Genomic DNA, 17,554 nt, shown 5'->3' on the forward strand with positions numbered 1-17,554 from the left:
TAAAACAGACCAAAATCGTGCAATGTAAGCCAGCCTTAAGACATTTTGCAAAGTGCCAGGCAACTCTACTTAATCAAAATAATACTCAGATGTAGGCAGACACTAGGAAGCTGCATAAATCAAACACCTTTCAATGACAGTAGTTCAAGTACATAACAGGCACTTCAAAGTTGACTACTCTGGACCATTAGCCGATAAGTGCAATGCCCACAACTGGCTTGATTCAAATCAAAATATTAGCTTAGATCTTACAACTAAGACATCTTGTAAAAAAAAAAAAAAAAAAAAAGAATCTCAAAGGACTGTAACAGACCCTTTAATTTGCCTACATGACACAATTAGCCTCTTTATATCTACACATTTTAAATCTGCACATCACTAACAAAATACTGTGCCTTGCCCACAGCATATCTAATTAAAATTAAAAAAAAAAAAAAAGCAACAGTTTCGAACAAAATATTCTCAACTTGACTCATTTCTGCTTTTCTTTTTTACAAAAGACCTTTTCCCAACCTGTCCACAGAAGTCAAGAATCCATTGTTAATTTTCACGCCACTCGTGGTCCGAGATGTCCTGTATCAGGGTGAGGACTCGTGGGTTCACGTTCAGGCGACACTTTGAGTTTTTCGCCACTTTGGTTCCTTTTTCTGGGTTTATTGAGAAAAAGCATCTGTAAAATAAAATATTAACACATTCTTAGCTTTTTGATTGCTCAGTTTAAAGCAACAGACCACCATTTGGAGATATACTTATTTTTCAGCTCCCCTCTTTTTAAACAATTTAGTTTTACCTTTCTCCTGTTCATCTAGCCGTTCTCAGTGTCTGGTGATACCATTTGTAGCTCCAAGCTAGCATAGATCATTGAATCAGATTAGACCAGTAGCATCTCGCCTGCTAGCATCACGCTTAGAAAGTAACTAAGATTTGCAGGATTTTTCCTAAAATCAGCTAATAAAGAGAGCTAAAAAGTTCTCTTTTGAAGTTGGCAAGTGTAATACATGAATAGAATATTAAACATGGTGATTTCCTTGGCTGAATTGTCCTAGAACTATATTCTCATTCCGCTGTAATAATCAAACGTAACGAAACAGCAGCTGAAAATAGTCCCTGAAGTAGCAAGCAAACACGGCAGAGACAAAACACTATCTGGTGTGAGTTGATTATTACACCAGAAGGGGAATATAGTTCTAGGTCAAATCAGCCAAGGAAATCGCCACGTTTCATTGTATGTGTTTTACACTTTCCAACTTCAGAAGAGACAACTTTTTAATAGGAAAACCCTCGGAAATCTTAGTTACTTTTTAAACGTGATGTTAGCAGGGGAGATGCTACTGGTCTAATATGATTCAATAATCTATGTTAGTTTGGAGCTACAAATGGTATCACCAGACTCAGAATGGCTTGAAGAACAAGAGAAAGGTAAAACTCATCGTTTAAGATGAGGGGAGGTGGAAAATGAGCACATTTCCCCAAATGCAGATAAATCAGTCAAACTCCAAGTCACAGAACTATAAACTGGGAATTTGGAAGAACATGTTTTCTCACCTTTGAAGAAACTCCAGCGTTGAAGCCAGCTCAGATGGATAATGGATATTGAAACAGAAGTAACTCCCGAACATGAGGCACAACGCGGAAATGAAGGAGGAGATGTTTGAGTTGATGAGGTTCCGATCCAGACTCAGCATGTACCTTGCTGCAGAAAAGCAGGACTGTCCTATGAACAAATGAATTGTTATATTAGTACGCACTGCAGTGATATGGCAAATTCTAATTAACCCTTTAGGCGCCAAAGTCGCCACATTGCGACATCACGCATTACTGAATAAAACAGCGTTTTTCTCCGAGTAGAGTGCTAAATCTCATATATACTCCCCACCACTAGTTGGCAGACATCCCATACTTCGACCCGAGAGCACAATGACGTCATGTTTCAATGCAAAATGTTCGAGGAAATCCCACTCAAACTTGTTGATGAGAAACCGGAGATAGTTAGCCACGGAGCTAGTTAGCTGAAGCGGTATTACTGGATTTAGCACGATTTTAAACGAGATGACAAGCAAAAAGTTTACATTTACTGACGTGATAGGTCTCCTTTTCACTGATTCTGAGTCTGAAGGAGATAATCTGATTTTGGGAGATGACGGTCGGTCGTTTAGCTAGCCTGATAGCCACTTGTAATTTACTAGGCAAAGACAACCTGTGAAGATGCTGGGCAAAGCGAGGAAAATGCTCGAACACAAACACAGACACACACACATACACACACGACCCTTTGCCCAACATAGATGAGAGTATTCATGGATGTGTTAGACGTGCAGGAGTGGTGAGAATAGCGCAGGGACCAGTGTTAGTGTTCACTCGTTCTAAACTTCCATTCCGGCCACTGTGTCTCCATGCGCGGCAGTGTTCACTAAGCACAGCACACACACGAGTTCATCTCTGCTCCCAGCTCTAGTGCTGATCACATGGGAGACATGGGCAAAGTGTTTCGCTGATTCTGAAGGAGAATATTTGACTTTGGGAGATGACGGTCGGTCGTTTAGCAAGCCTGATAGCCACGTTGCGTCTTTGCCTAGTATCTAAAGACGCAGCGTGGAGATGCTTGGCCAAGCGAGGAAAATGCACAAGCACAAACACAGACACACACGCACACGCACACGACCCTTTGCCCAACATAGATGAGAGTATTCATGGATGTGTTAGACGTGGCAGGAGTGGTGAGAATAGCGCAGAGACCCGCTTTAGTGTTCACTCGTTTTACCACGCCGGCCACAGTGCCTCCATGCGCGGCAGTGTTTACGAAGCATAACACACACGAGTTCATCTCCGCTCCCAGCTCTAGTGGTGATCACAGGGGGAGACGTGGGCGAAGTGTTTCGCCGATTCTGATTCTGAAGGAGAATATCTGACTTTGGGAGATGACGGTCGGTCGTTTAGGAAGCCTGATAGCCACGTTGCGCAACGTGGAGATGCTAGGCAACGCGAGGCAAATGCACAAGCACAAACACACACACACACGACTTTTTGCCCAACATAGATGAGAGTATTCATGGATGTTAGACGTGGCAGGCGTGGTGAGAATAGCGCAGGGACCAGCGTTAGTGTTCACTCGTTTTACCACGCCGGTCACAGTGCCTCCGTGCCCGGCAGTGTTTACCAAAGCACAACACACACACGAGTTCATCTCTGCTCCCAGAGTCTTTCAACCCGTTGCTAAATGTAAGCGGAGGCAGAGGCAGAGGCAGAGCCACTCGCGGTCGCTGTGTCAATTCATGGGTTTCATCAGGTCCCTTTCCACAGGTGTATAAAATCAAGCATTGATTATCAATGCAGACTGCATGGTGCTTGATTACTACACCTGTGGAAAGGGACCTGATGAAACCCATGAATAGGAGAGGTGGGCGTGGGAGAGGCTTGATGTGTATGTGTAAGTGTAAGTGATGTGTAGGAACAAATTTGAAATCATTCTGTCTTTTTTCCACTTTGCCTATAATGATGACTCTGTCGAGAAGGGCCAGCCAGGTTATGATAGGCTGTTCAAGGCGCCCAATCATTGACCTGTTTTACTGTTTACATGAGTTTTGCAGTTTGGCAATAGTTCTGAGGGCACCTCAATATTGCTCTTATTGTCTCTGTGCTTTGCTTTGCAATTACATGTTGCACACTCTATACTACAAATGTTTATGTGGATAGATGGGCACTGATTAGGCCTCTGCTGCTAAAAAACAGTTACTGTTATTATTATTATCATATTATAATGATTATAATGATAATAATAGTGAAGAAGAGAAGAAAAAAGAAAATAAAAATGTCCTCCAATAGATGGGGTGGTGGTGGAGAGAGAGAGAGAAAAAATACTTCTTTTTCCGTTTTTGTGTTTGAGTGTTGTGGTATAGTAATAGTTCTAGTTTACCACTGTTGGCTTACAATTTACTTTTTCCTGTTCATTTCATATGTGGACAGCATAACAAATAGATGGAGAGGTTGAATTGGATGAAATAAGTTCAACCCTCTTTCAAAATATCAGGTATTTCCTGAAAATTACAAAATCCAATATGGCCGCCGCCATATGACGTCATAATATGCAAATTAGATGAGCAAATTTATTCTCAACATAAACTTTAGGTTATTCCTAACATTTGTCTCATTTACACTTTTTCTCCATCTCTAACCACTTTCCAGCCAGAGCATTCTGAAATTTAGATATCAAAATCTAGTATTTTTCAAAATAAAACCCGGCGCCCAAAGGGTTAAAGGAACACTTCACCGATTAGCATTAAGCTTTGCATCTTTAGAAAACCAGTCTTGTTTTTGAATGGTCGTGCATCATTCCCTCAGTTTGCCTTGAGATGGGAGAAATACAGATTTCAATGTTGGACTTTCTGCTTTCAATGATGATTTTTACATCATTTTACATCATTGAAAGCAGGAAGTCCTATTCATGGGTTTCATTGAAATCCGTATTTCTCCCATCTCAAGGCAAACTGAGGGAATGATGCACAATCATTCAAAAATATGGCTGGTTTTCTAAAGATACAAAGCTTAATGCTAGTCAGTGAAGTGTCCCTTTAAAGGAACACTTCACCATTTTTTCATATTAAAATACATTATTCCCTTAACTAAGACGAGTTGATACATACCTCTCACGTTTCAATGCGTCCACTCACTGGCTCTGGTGCGCGGTGCTGCTTTGATAGCACTTAGCTAGCCCAGTTCATTCATTAGGATCCAAACAGAGATGACATGGGAAGCGACCAAACACCTCCATATTTTCCCTGTTAAAATTACAGTTACATGAGTACCCAGATAGCAAAACTGCACTGGGACGGAACTGGGCCACATGTACCACAACATTCGGCACGGATCTTTATAATGGACCTGATCCGGCGTCCAAACGCACATCGGTCCAAAATTGTTTTGGATCTGTTTGACGGATTTGCGGCAGATATGAACTTGCACTCGTCCAGGTCCGTCCCAGATAGCAAAACACACCTACCACGACATCCGGCATGGATCTGAATAGTGGACCTGATCCGCCGTCCAAACGCACATCGGTCCAAAATTGTTTTGGATCCGTTTAACTGATCTGGTGGCAATAAGGGCTAAGACTGTTCCCAACAAACAAGATAACGTCCCGGCGATGATTCAGAGCATTTTAAAAAACGTATTTTGTCACTGCGACGTAAAAAGAGGAAAAATCGAATTTCACCCAACGACCTGTTCACCGTTTAGCATTTGCGCGATGTAGAATAGCCTACCCAAGTCAATCTGTCACGAAGTGTGTGGCGTTAGGATGGTATGTATGTGGGTGAAACAGCTGTCAACATTGTTAAGCAGTAATTGCTATGCAGTGATAATTTGCAATTACGTCTAGAACTTCATTTCACACACTTATTTATCTTACCTACAGATGGTACGGGTTGAGAATGCTCCTTTCATTCCCGCACATCGGGACTCCCGAAGCATCGGGAAAACTGCAACCGCAAGGGGGCAACATAGACCGCCCGAGTTTTCGAATGTTTACAGCCTACCTCACAGCTCTCTCACTCGACGTAGCCTATAACTCAGTCAGTCCAGCAGAGATGCCAGAGCAACGTTTTGGTCAACGGAGAGGGAGAGAAATGCTCCGCATATCCGTCTCATTTAATCATTAAAATGAAAGTGATTGGCGAAATTAATCAAACGACGTTTCAATAAACCATTGTTGAAATGAATGAAAATGGTTTTAGAAACCTATAGGCCTATCAGAAGGACTATTTCCTTCAATTCAACCTGAAATAGGCTACTCGAAAGGCAACCTTAGATTAATTCATGAATTCATTACGGTTAGGCCTACAAGACCGCATTTCCGTGAATAGGCTATTATTGTCAACGTCAAGGCGAAGACGAAAGAGATGGACAAGATGGACATGTTGGCAACATTTACATGCTAGGAATACTTATTTGTAGTATAGTGTAAGCTATTTTAAAACGGAGGCTTGTTCATTTTAACCGGCGACGTTTCAAGTACATTTCCCGAATAAAGCCTATTGAAGTTCACATCCAGCTGTGGCGCAAGTGGTTGATGCATAGCTATCGTATACCAGCGACCGGGGTTCGAAACCTAGTCGAAGAACCTCTCCGGAACCCATCAAAAGAAAATGCATCGATTTATTAAAAGAAACGAAAGACTTCCTGTTTTGAGATTCTTTTTATGTTTGCGATGTCTGCTGAAAAGAAAAGTTAATATGTTAATTCGTGGTTCAGCGCGCACTCACACACATTTTTACATTGACATAGTGTCGGGCTCAAGTGTCGTGTCGTCCTCAGTGCCGCATAATGTAGTGAGTGACCTGGTTAGACGAGTGTGGGGGAGGGGGAATGATCGCACAAGACAATAATGCTCTTCATGAAATGGATCTCACAGGCGGCTGTCTGTTTTTAAATGTAGCCTAGGCCTACTACACCACTTGCGAAATCGGACGTGGCACATAGCCTAATTATTAGGCTACTGGATAGCAAATCCATAGACTTTGTTCATCCTATATCCTTAAAATGAAAGTGATGACTGGCGAAATTAATCAAACGACGTTTCAATAAACCATTGTTGAAATGAATGAAAATGGTTTTAGAAACCTATAGGCCTATCAGAAGGAAATAGCCTTCAATTCAACCTGAAATAGGCTACTCGAAAGGCAACCTTAGATTAATTCATGAATTCATTAGGCTACGGTTACAAGACCGCATTTCCGTGAATAGGCTATTATTGTCAACGTCAAGGCGAAGACGAAAGAGACGGACAAGATGGACATTTTGGCAACATTTACATGCTAGGAATAGGCTAGCCTACTTAGAAATGTGTAGGCCTAAGCTATTTTAAAACGGAGGCTTGTTCATTTTAACCGGCGACGTTCAAGTACGGCAACGTTCAAGTACATATGCCGAATAAACCCTTTCGATATTCACATCCAGTTGTGGCGCATGTGGTTGAAGCATAGGTATCGTACGCCAGCGACCGGGGTTCGAAACCCAGTCGTAGAACCTCTCCGGAACCCGTCAAAACAAAATGAATCGGTTTATTAAAAGCAATGAAAGATTTTCTGTTTTGAGATTCTTTTTATGTTTGCGATGTCTGCTGAAAAGAAAAGTTAATATGTTAATTCGTGGTTCAGCGCGCACTCACACACATTTTTACATTGACATAGTGTCGGGCTCAAGTGTCGTCCTCAGTGCCGCATAGGCTATAGGCTATAATGTAGTGAACTGGTTAGACGAGTGTGGGGGAGGGGGAATGATCGCACAAGACAATAATGCTCTTCATGAAATGGATCTCACAGGCGGCTGTCTGTTTTTAAATGTAGCCTAGCCTACTACACCACTTGCGAAATCGGACGTGGCACATAGCCTAATTATTAGGCTACTGGATAGCAAATCCATAGACTTTGTTCATCCTATATCCTTGGCGGAGATAATAATTAGGCATATCAAATTAAAAGCACACTACGACAGGTATACTTGTGTGATCACGCAACACAAGAGAGCATTTAGCGATGGGACAGTTGTGAATGAGTGCTTAACACCCTGGAGTCTAAATACCCCCGGGGGATTTGAAAAACTTTTCCAAACACACATCTCAATCTCTGCTTTTATCATATTATAGAGACACCATTAGAAGCCTTTAATCAACTCGTTTTCAAATATATAGCCTATGTTTTAAGAGAATATGGCAATGATAATGGCACTTTCTAAAAACAATAAATTCGTAGGATTTGTCCTCTCACCTGCAGCAGGCCCATTCAAAAGCCCATCCACCTAATTTGCATTTGAAAGAGCCAATCACTAAAGTGACACATTTAGTCTAGCCTACTTTATTAGTTTTTTTTGACCCCTCTAATAAATTGCCTATAGTCCTACTACGATAATGGAGGAAGGGCTGCCTAACTGTTCCCCCTAAGAGTTTTTTCATAAGATAAAATGTTTACTCTATTTAAGTTTAGGATTTGGTAGACAAGACAACCTCGGAAAAGTTCTTCAGATAAACAATGTTTTATTGAATTAAAGGAAAGAAAATGTATCGCCAGGGTTTCGGGGCTTGCGAAGGCATTCGTTGATCTTATCGATGCAGTCCTTGCGGCCACTTCTCCCCATCGTAGGAAACTTTCTGCTTAGTGTTGACAAAGGTCTTGACGTTGTGTGGCAGTGCTTGCTTGCCCTTCGATCCATCCCAGTTGGTGGTTTTGCACCAGGCTCTAGTGCTCCTTTGTGGTGATGGCTCTGAAGAGCAGGCATCCGTATCTACCAGTGATGCGCGGGCTGATCCAAATCGAGCGGGCGACCGCGGTCACCCGCGGTCACCCGCGGTTATGGGTCAAGAAAAAATATTTTTAATGATATGCGGGTCATGTTTGGTCGGGTCGGTAAAAAAAATAAATTGTCATTTATATCGTACATAATTGTCTTTAGAAGAAAAAGACATAAGTTGCAGCATTCCCACTGAAACGCGATTCTATCCCCCACATTTTGTCACGAACATGTAGAAATGCACTTGTTGTTTCTGCGTAGACAGACCCTCGGCTACACTTGACATGCAGTTGTGTTCTGTTCTCAGAGCATATGCTTTCTCTGTCTATGATCTGCAGCTTTTATCTCGAACTGCTGGCCTCTACAGAAAGTGGCAGAATCGTCTACTGAGCAGCGAAGTTGCCGATGCAATGCGTGTTTCTCAAGTCTGATAATTTCCAGCAAGATCGAATGGTATTATGGAAAGAAAAATAAACTAAAAGTTTCCCAAATCAGGAAATATTTCTTAATTTAATGTCATCAAGGCATATAGCCTATACAATTGGTATGAGCATGCAATATGTGCGTCCTTGCGCAACTTATAGGCCTAGTGGCTCGTTGGAAAGCCCCACGTCTGCTCTTCCCCACGTCGTGCAATAAAGGTTTCATCTCGCTGCAATTTATAATCGCGGAGCAATGGACTTTTGGTCCATTGATGAAGACGTTAATAAAGAGTTTCTTAATAATATTCTATGCCTGCATTTCATGCTTGGGAGAGCTTCAAGGCATTCATGTGAGGAACGGCTGAAACAGAATTTGTATAGGAAAATCCTAGGCTAATTATGTTCAATGTTGAGTCAAACAGCCACATTTTTGGATGAATGCTGACACGGAACAAAAAAAAGGTAGACTAAATGCATGTTTCCCAAATTCTGAGCAATTATAGGCTATATATAATTAGGCAATATAGTCTACATTATTGTTTTACATGCATATGACATACCAATTTTGCATAGCTCAATGACGCTACGACTAAGTTAGACTAGGCTACTTTTTACAATAAGCGGGTCGGGAAGCGGGTCGGGTCCTGTATTTCAATATTTTTTTTTTGCGGTCCGAGTTGCGGTCGGGTTAGTTGTAAACGGCGGGGCGGGGCGGGGCGTTCAGACACGTACCCGCGCATCACTGGTATCTACCAACGTTGCCGCGACTCTGTTGGTGAATTCGAGCATGTTGTTCTAATCTGGGCCAACAGCAAGCAAAGTCACGTCATCGTGCTGAGAAGGAACTTGAATGCTGTTGTCGAATGTGGCAGAGAATACAGAAGAAGACTTTAACTATTACTTATATATTCTTATGACGAAACGCGAAGAAAAAATACGAGGAATGACCATCTCGCCTCTCCGCGTTTCCCCCAATAGGCCTACCATGGCGACAAAGAAATAAATATGATTTGACATTTTAATGTTTGTAGCGCGCCAGTTTACCCAGTGTGTGTGCATTGAGTAGTTCCTTAAAATACGGAACAAAGAGCGTCCCGTAGGCTATCTGTTCAATACAGAAGAAGACTTTAACTATTACTTATATATTTCTTATAACGAAACGCGAAGAAAAAATACGAGGACTGACCATCTCGCCTCTCCGCGTTTCCCCCAATATCATGGCGACAAAGAGAAATAGATATGATTTGACATTTTAATGTTTGTAGCGCGCCAGTTTACCCAGTGTGTGTGCATTGAGTAGTTCCTTAAAATACGGAACAAAGAGCGTCCCGTAGGCTATCTGTTTAATACAGAAGAAGACTTTAACTATTACTTATATATTTCTTATAACGAAACGCGAAGAAAAAATACGAGGACTGACCATCTCGCCTCTCCGCGTTTCCCCCAATATCATGGCGACAAAGAGAAATAAATATGATTTGACATTTTAATGTTTGTAGCGCGCCAGTTTACCCAGTGTGTGTGAATTGAGCAGTGCCTTAAAATACGGAACAAAGAGCGTCCCGTAGGCTATCTGTTTAATACAGAAGACGACTTTAACTATTACTTATATATTTCTTATAACGAAACGCGAAGAACAAATACGAGGACTGACCATCTCGCCTCTCCGCGTTCCCCCCAATATCATGGCGACAAAGAGAAATAAATATGATTTGACATTTTAATGTTTGTAGCGCGCCAGTTTACCCAGTGTGTGTGCATTGAGTAGTTCCTTAAAATAGCCTACGGAACAAAGAGCGTCCTGTAGGCTATCTGTTTAATACGGAAGAAGACTTTAACTATTACTTATATATTTCTTATAACGCTGGCTGTAGGCGATTTCTATAACCATTTTCATTCATTTCAACAATGGTTCATTGAAGTGTCGTTTGAATAATTTCGCCAGTCATCACCTTCATTTTAATGATTCAATGAGATTAAGGAGTCGACTATTGACGGATATGCGGTCTTCATCATTAAATGCAGTTGAAACTTTCTGCCACCTGGTGGTTGTTTGGGTACATTGCCTTAGCCTCGAAAAAAATCGGCTTGACGCACTGCGGGATCTCTTCGGGAGTCCCGCGGGAGAAGGTGCATTCTCAACCCGTATCCACTGTATGGATGCGGCTTGGAGATTGATGATCACGTCCAGATGAATTCTAATAGATGAAGTTAGCTGGATATTTATACCCAGTTAGGTCTAATACTTTCACGACTACGGTGTATTTCCCCCCTAATAAATTACTAAGTCAATGGTCATATCTGGTAATGTTGTTCAAAACATCAGTGGAGTAGGTTAGCCTATAAGCTAAAATGTCCTAACCACGTTGTTTCAAAATTCAAAAATAATATTTGCAATGCATGCTGGGAAGCAAACAAAGCAAACAAACAAGCAAACAAAGTAGGCTTACACAAAATATAATTAAAGTTATCAGAGAATGTCTAGGTTATATTTTATATCTAAACCATGAGGTTTATAAAGTCATAAAATTGTGATAAGCATCCTTAATTCTTCTGCAAAGTTTTTTATAGTGGTGACCAGTTGGGGATGTTGTGAATGTCTGCTTAAAGTCATATGTGATATGGGACCTGCATTGCAGATCCGTACCACACACAAGAAGCGGACCCGTACCACACATAAGAGGCGGAACCGCATTGCAGATCCGTACCACACACAATAGGGCTCGGGCACACGACTTGCATTCCAGGAATATTGCCGCCATGTTGGTAGCGCACTGAACGTGATGTCCATTCATTCAGATGCAGAAGACAAGAAGCAGAAATATAGTATTAGCTGTGCTGTGCCCGCAAAGTTTTCACGTCATGATCCCGAGCCCTATAAGCGGACCCGTACCACACATAAGAGGCGGAACTGTATTGCAGATCCGTACCACACAAAGTAAGCGAACCCGTACAGGTCCGCTTCTTGTGTGTGGTACGGATCTGCAATACGGGTCCGCTTATTGTGTGTGGTACGGGTCTGCTTCTTGTGTGTGGCAGAGCCATAGAGAGAGCAGAGAGAGTTGCGACACGCTTTGATGTAGCCGCCACGCGATCAAAAGTTCCAAAAAACCTGCGCTGAATGGCTGAATTCCAGGAGGGTGGGATGTACTTCTAGATGCTGGAAGGTGTAATAAATTAACTCATTAACTACTGACCAAGACATTGGCTGTAAATAGTCCCATAACGAGGAAATAGCCTGGAAAAAGCACTGCCATTTTTTCCTACGGAGGTCTACGGGAGTGTCGCCACTCTGTTTTATCTACCGCTCTGGTGTGTGGTATACGGATCTGCAATTCATGGGTTTCATCAGGTCCCTTTCCACAGGTGTATAAAATGAAGCACCTTGATTATCAATGCAGACTGCATGGTGATTGATACACCTGTGCAAAGGGACCTGATGAAACCTATGAATACGGGTCTGCCTCTTGTATGTGGTACGGGTCTGCTTCTTGTGTGTGGTATGGATCTGCAATACGGGTCCTTTTATTGTGTGTGTGTGGCACGGGTCCTCTTATTCTGTGTTGTACGGATCTGCAATACGGGTCCGCCTCTTGTGTGTGGTATGGGTCCGCTTCTTGTGTGTGGTACGGATCTGCAATATGGTTCCGTTTATTGTGTGTGACACGGGTCCGCTTATTCTGTGTTGTACGGATCTGCAATTCGGGTACGCTTATTGTGTGTGTGCCACATCTGGTCCACAGTCAGATACCGTAGGTCCGCTACATACGGATCTAAAGGCTTTCATGCGGATCCGGCCCAAAGGAAATTGCTATCTGGGTAGTCACACGACCAAGTAAGGTGAGACCAAATAAAATGTGGTGCATTTCTAAGCAGGTAAGAGGAATAACTATATTGAGTGGCGGAATAACAATTGGGAGCACTTAGACTCGGCGCAGTAATACCCTCACTCCAAAGTGAAACTGAAAGTGCAAGAGTGAGGATATTACTGCGCAGAGTTGAAGTGCTCCCAAGTGCTATTTCGCCACACAATATAGTTATCCCTCTCATCTGCTTAGAAATGCACCACGTTTTATTTTGTCGTGTGACTACTCATGTAACTGTATTTTAATAGGGAAAATATGGAGGTGTTTGGTCACTTCTAACTTCATCTCTGTTTGGATCCTAATTAATGAACTGGGCTAGCTAAGTGCTATCAAAGCAGCGCTGTGCACCAGAGCCTGTGAGTGCACGCATTGAAACGTGAGAGGTATGCATCAACTCGTCTTAGTTAAGGGAACAACGTAGTTTAATATGAAAAAAACGGTGAAGTGTTCCTTTGAACAGTGCAATTGAAAGACAATTGAAGCAGACTTACCACAGACAATAAGTGCAGGCGTCAGAGGCACTTGCTCCAATTGGACCTCTTCTGCCAGACATGTATCATCCACATAGCAGAACAAGGACTCTTCCTTCTCATCAAAGTAGGTAAGCAGAAGCAGGAGCATTTCTTTCACATCCTCGGAGCAGCCACTCTCCTGTCCTCGAATCCTCTGGATTCTTGCATAAGTCTCCAGCAATTTCTTGTTCTTGGGGACACACACGGTGGTCAAATAGTTGAGAAGCCTTTGCCCCTTTAAATCCAAATTTCTTGAGAAATTTCCTTTGAGGTCAACCCCGGTAAGTTCCCTGAAGTGGACTGGCAATCCAAGGTCCTCAAACAAAAATGGCCACTCCTCTCTAAGCCACTTGACACTTTTTCCCTGATTGATATGTTGGCGCTGTGTGTAATACGTGGACTCCATTAGACTCTGTATCTCCTCTGGGGTGCCATCAGATTGTTGGAACATCGCCTTCAATTTATCCAATTTGTGTTGCTGACTCTCCTGTGTTTCTTCGAGGGGCAAAAATTTCACATTCCATTTAACGCATCCGTAAGTGTCCTGCATTGCTGCTCTCTCTTCCAATGGTATCTCGTCTGTCTGGTCGGAGTCATCCGACGGCAATCTTCTTTTTCTTAATTTAGGTGTTGTCGTGCGCCTCACGTTCTCGATCCTGTTCAACACCTGCTTCACAAGAGAATGGTAGCCAGCCCCAACAACATCCCCCTCTATGACATCTTGTAAGGACCGGGGATACTTTGCCACCAATTTCTTTCCAACAGCAGTTGCATGTTTTTTGCCGACATGAGGGCTTTTTGCTATCATCTCTCCTACCACAATCCGGACCATCTGCCTCCTCAGCTTTGGGCCTGGCCTCTGTCCTCTCCCCAAACAATGCTTCAGTTCTTCAGGAAATTTGCGGCAAGGGATCTCAAACTCTTCCCAGTCTACATCAAGTCCTGGGCTTGAGGAGCTTGATGAACTTCGGGGTGATGAAAATGAAGGGGAGGGTGAGGCTTCAACAGATGAAGGCGGGTTGTCCTCAGAACAGTGGTCTTAAAATGACAAAAATATAAAAGATTGAGAATTCTCAGTATACAATATAACACAAAAGGTGCATGTATGCTTTTGATTCTGAAGACATAACATATTCTATTATGTTAATTAGTACAGTGTAGCATTTTTACTTACATTTCTGTTTCCAAACAGAAAGAAGCTTTCTGGCTTGTACCGGTCTTAAAGGAGTCCTAGAATTCAAAACCACATTCACCTTGTTCCTGTTGAATTTAGGCTGCGAGCAGTGTCCAAAGGACAACACCAAAGACTTTACCGCGTCCCCCGCCTGCTTTCGTATGCAAATTGGGAAATAGAAACAGCCGTGTTGAAATGCTCCAATCTGAACAGAGCTCAGATAACACGTAATAGGCGCCCATCCCCCTTTAGATACACCCCCTCTCATTTGCATACCTTCGATTAATAATTCTTGTTAAACTGCTCTTACGATGCTAATATCTAGATATGTGGTCTATGGCAGAGACGTTGTAATGCTAGCGTTATTACAGCTAACTTTGGAGAGTTACTATACTAAGAAATGTACTGATAAAACTTACCAATCTAACACATTCATTCTGTTGGGGAATCTGCTGCACTTCATCTTCGTCAGAACTTCTTCTGACTCGGTTTATACATGTACGGCTGTATTCCTTATTTAAATCCATTGTTGATAGCTTTATCAAAGACTTTGGCTTTATTTACCAGCAGTAAACGTAGTTTCACTTTGCTCTAGCTTCAGACCGGTGGATTGAGCCAATCAACTTTCAGGACATATCGGCCAATAGACCAATCAGCGCGCATCTCATTTGAATATTCATGAACTTGCTGAGTGGGCGGGAAAAACAAACTGTTTCATTGCAAGGCTTATTTATGACCTTGTATTAGGCGATCTAGCAGTGCTCCTGGGGCGTTTTCAGCCCCACAAATTTACATATGACATTATTTAGGCTCAAAGATCAATTTGTAATGGTCAAAAAATGCGTTCTATGACTCCTTTAATACAGTCGTCAAATCAGCCTCAGTAACAAACTGTAGATCACCACTTGTCTCCACTCCAATGGACTGCAAGTGTTCTTGTAGAATGCTCTTATTTACAGGTGCCAGTTCTGGAAGGCCTTCCATGATGGCAGCATCTACGTCACTCATATCTGCACTAAAAATGTCAAAGCTATGATTAATATTACGGAATTAAAGGAACACTTCATCATTTTTTCATATTAAACTACGTTATTCCCTTAAAGGTTGGGTACGGAATTAGCAAAACGGACGGCAGAGTTTGAACATATACAACCTCAAGTCCCGCCCTCCATGCACGAGCGACAATTCAAATGCGCAGCGCGAGAGCGAGCCAGGCTAAATGAAATGCCAGCCTGGCGTCTACAGCACTATGAGCTCTAGTATCCATACAATCACTCACATCAACTTCCCCAATTACATTCTTTATTCACCTCCAAAGGGTTGTAGTACATATGGTTCAGTAGCCATAGGTGTGTATATTTGAACAGAATCTGGTTTGTTCTTACCAGGGCGATTATCTCCTGAAATATCCGAGTTTAGTGCTGGCCCGTTGGTTCGCCTATTCCACCGTAGCTCCAAGCTGTTAAGTTTCGATTTCATGTTTACAGCACTCTTCGTGTCACGGTAAAATGTAATTTTTGCTACATAGCTTATTTATTGCGTGGGTGATTGAGTTTCCGTAGGTATCCGCTGCCTTAGTTAGTTTGTATAGAAATGAAGTGACACATACAACAAGAGGGGAACATGGACGTGCAGCAGCAGCCAGTTGGTTTCGTTTCAGCACTGACTCGCGGTCACCAGCTTTCGAAAGGGTCGCGCGCGGTGGGGAGGGGGAGCAGGAAGAGGAGTAAGACGTTAGATTGACGAACGAGCTGTGAAATGATGGTATGGGGTGAGGAATTCTATTGGCTGGAGTTTTTCGAGCCCTGCCCGTTCCGCAGATGATTGACGTGTTTAATTTCCATTTCAGTGCTTCCAACTTAGTGGCTATAAGTGGGTTAGGAATAGGATTTCAAGTGATTTTGCAAAAATGGCCAACAAAGCTCATTCCATACCCTACCTTTAACTAAAACGAGTTGATGCATACCTCTCACATTTCAATGCATGCACTCACTGGCTCTGGCGCGCGGCGCCACTTTGATAGCACTTAGCTAGCCCAGTTCATTCATTAGGATTAACTTTCCAGATAACTTTCCACCATTAGAATTAACAGTGCTAGGCTGTGTGAGTGCTTCAGAACCTTTATACTTAAACTGCTTGATGCGCCTGTTCAAGAGAGAGTATGTGAACCACTTTTTATTTTTAATCATGTTCTTCAGGTACAGTGCTAGATCATATGTTAGGATGCCTTCAAAGAGGTCATGCGCTAAACAAGGTGGGAGTCCAGGCTGGGATACATGAAAAGACTCAAGGTTATTAAAGACAGAGTTTACCTTTATTCCTCTTATGTCTTGGATGTCTTCAGTGAGATCAGCAACAGCTTGGTCATACGTCTCTGGGGTGCGTGGAAGACCACAGGCATTAGGATCAGCTTCAAACTCACTTCTAGTGATTTCACAGAACCTGCAGAAATATTTAGAACAGCTGAAGTTCTCCGTAAAGCCACCAATGCAATGAGAACCCAAGTTATCCCCAGCAATGCAATAAAGACCACCCTTTACTGTTTTTCCATCTAGAGTTATTCCATCAGTCTCCAAGGATTTCAGATCAGTCAACAACTCTGAGAACACTTTGGTTGGTCCAAAATGCTTGAAGTCGTTCTCAACACACAACAAGACTAAAGGCATATTATCAGTATTTGAACGTAAATGAATGGGTGAATTTGCTAATGAAAGATACACTGCCAGAACTTTGTGTTTTTTTCTCGCAGACCCAAGGGGATTTACAATTTCAAAAGCATCCTGGTATAAAATCAGTTTGAGACTTTCAGGGTTTTCTCTAAAGAACTGGTGACCATCATATACATCAGTGAAAACCTCAGGATCAGGGTCACCAAATTGTTCCGACTGAGCATTCTCCCATATGTGTGACTGTAAATAGTTCTTCAGAGTTTCTGCCAATGGTACATAGTAAGCATATTTTGGAGTCATGTTTTCATTCATTCCCAATGGCACTTTTTTGGGTGCTGTGTAATTTAAAATCTTTGTGAATGTTTGATTCCTGGAGTATGTTGTTCTTAATTGCCCCTTATGACAGGCAGAGAACAAATCTGACTCTTTAATGCAATCACAGATTTTGGTAATGGCTTCATCTGATAGACTCATATCTTTTAGTAAAGAGTTTACTTTACTTAATGTGTAGGCTTGACCTAACTCATGCACAGTTAGCATTTCCTCAACAATGGTTTGTATAGTAGAGGCAGGAATAAGCAGCTGGCCTTGCAGTTTTAGGTAAAAGAGACACATATTTCTGAGATATGAC

At 42.2% G+C, this 17,554-nt stretch overlaps 1 long non-coding RNA gene across 1 annotated transcript; it reads right to left on the reverse strand.

The window, feature by feature from the left end:
* Positions 1-352: 352 nt before the first annotated feature.
* On the reverse strand, positions 353-13,192 carry LOC134102445 (uncharacterized). Its single transcript, XR_009941512.1, has 3 exons — positions 13,060-13,192; positions 1,546-1,714; positions 353-670 (listed from the first exon to the last, which is right to left on the reverse strand). It is a non-coding gene; the product is annotated as an uncharacterized LOC134102445 (long non-coding RNA).
* Between the last annotated feature and the right edge of the window lie 4,362 nt (positions 13,193-17,554).

The sequence above is a fragment of the Sardina pilchardus genome, chromosome 15 (assembly GCF_963854185.1).
Source record: "Sardina pilchardus chromosome 15, fSarPil1.1, whole genome shotgun sequence".
NCBI classification, from domain to species: domain Eukaryota; kingdom Metazoa; phylum Chordata; class Actinopteri; order Clupeiformes; family Clupeidae; genus Sardina; species Sardina pilchardus.